This window comes from Octodon degus, unplaced genomic scaffold (assembly GCF_000260255.1).
Source record: "Octodon degus isolate 3935 unplaced genomic scaffold, OctDeg1.0 scaffold00469, whole genome shotgun sequence".
NCBI classification, from domain to species: Eukaryota; Metazoa; Chordata; class Mammalia; order Rodentia; family Octodontidae; genus Octodon; species Octodon degus.
The window spans coordinates 189416-191771 of record NW_004525045.1 but is presented as its reverse complement, the minus strand read 5'-3'; positions in this window follow the sequence as shown (position 1 = coordinate 191771).

Sequence of the window (2356 nt, the reverse complement as noted above, 5' to 3'; positions counted from 1 at the left end):
AGAAGATTTTTTAATCTAGCTGTTAATTGCAAAAATTCTCACCCTGACTAACTATTTATACTGATACCTGTGAACTGAGCTACTGCACTGCAGATGGTAATTTGTAATAGTAGTTTCATGTTTTGAGTGCCTGTCATTCTGGTATTCTGAATATAGATTGCTTGTCATGACATGCCAGTTACTGTGATGATGTCTCTTGGATTGGTGGATGTTCAAGAAGTAGGGGGTGGTGAATGAAAGCAAGAGAGAGGAAAAGGAATATTGTGGGACTGTCCTGCTTCAAGGTTTTATATAGTGAGATTTTTGAACTTATGTGCAAACATGAGAAGTATATAATTCTTCATCCTATTTTTAAAATATAATCTAATTTTAAAATGTTTTTTATCATATTATGTAGGGACTTAAATTTCATCATATCAACACTTGATGAAAAATACCTGCTCCTTACTATGCCTAAGATGTTTGAAATGCAGTGAGATAGTGAGTTTAAGCTTAATAGCCTAAGTTGTTTGATAATAACAATAAGCTTGTCTTTTGGATGGTTAACAACCTAAGTTTGCAGACCAAAATTGGAGAAAAAGGAGGGCTGCAAGGAAAGCCAACATTTTGTCCCTAACTTTCGAAAGTCAATTAAGACTCAGGACGTATGAGAACTTGTACGGTAACGTCATGTACCTCTGTAGTGTCCCAAATTTTCTGATCAATTAGATTATGGGGCCAAAGAGGAAAGTGATTGATGCTGTAGAGTGTGCGTAAGGAGTGTCACAAGGGGCGAAAACACTCTCTCAGGCTTTCACAGAGAGCACATTGGCCAAGCAATGGCCGTGACTCATCCAAATGGCTGACATTGACAAATGCTCTACAATCGGAGGTACAGGATCTCAATATAAATCCTGAGGGGATTTCACTGACCTTCTCAGACCAAAAAGCTACAACTCTTGTTGCATAGGTCCTGCTTTATCTTGGTCTTAACCATCCAGTAGAAATGTATGAAGTCGAAATATAGGAAGAAAAGCCATGATGGTATGTTGAGCTGTGGGCAACTCAGGTCAATAATTTCTGACATTGCCAGTTAAACAGAAGACCCAATGCTATTATTGCCTCTGGACTCTTTTAGATTATTTTGCTGAGTTTACACACCTGTAGTATTCAAATAATGGAACTTAGAATAAAAGGGGATACAGATGAATGTTTGTTTTGTATCTGTGTATGCAAAGTGGATGGGATAGATATATAGTTACATTCTTTTAATGAATAGAATGATTTGTTCAAATGGTGTTTGTGAATAGGATATCAAGTCCACATGTTGTACAACAATTAACCAGTAAGAAGAATGTATGCAGTGTGTTAGTTATTGAAACTGTCCTAGCAAGTTGATTTGAAGCTCTCTCATTGCTATCTGTTTATCAGTAAAATTATGAAAAAAATAAAAAAGAAAAAGAAAAAGAAAAAAAAAGAAAATGCAAAAATATTTTCTAAATTGGACGATTTTACCATCGCAAAGGAAATTATGAAAAACCAAAGGTCTTCCAATCCTCATCAACACTTGAATGTACCAGTATTTTTATTTTAGTTATTCTAAGAGTTACATAGTTGAATGCCATTGTCCTTTTATTTTTTGCTAGTACTTAGTGATAATGAATGTATTTCCCTTATTTATTTGCCATCAAATCTCTTCCTAGATGTAGAACTGTTTATAACTATCATCCTGGATGAAACCATCTTTATCTATTTAATGTGTTTGTTTGGAATTAGTATAGCGAGGGAACACTCTTAAATATACCATCATTTTAATTAAATTTCTGAGCAAGAATCTCCAGTTTCATTTTAACTCTATAGATTCTTGTTACTAATTATGTAAATACATAATTATCTTGTTGCTCTTCCTTCCAAGTTAAACATTTGACAGCCTTTCCTATCTTCTAAAACTACCTTCTCACACTTTTATTTCTCCCATGGATGATATACTGAGAAACTCTAATTCTTTTCACACTTAATCTACTCTCTAGTTTGGTGCTGAGATCATTTTTCTGCCATCCTCTGTAAATGAGCAGAGGTGCTCTGATGAACTTACACTAAAAAATTTTCCACCTGAATGGTGCTCCATACCCCCCAAGTAAAAATATTCTCTAATTTGTTTTTTAATTAATTGCAATGGCAAAGAAAAAGCAATGAGACACTTTCATAACAATTTAGTAGGACAGTTACAATAATTAATACACTGCATATTGTTGCCTTCATAGTAGTTATTCACAGTACAAGATGCAGATATGATCTCTTGTTTAAACAATATCAGTACAAGTCTTTCTTCTCATTGAACTAAAAGAAAGTAGCTGTATATCTGTCCTAACTAATA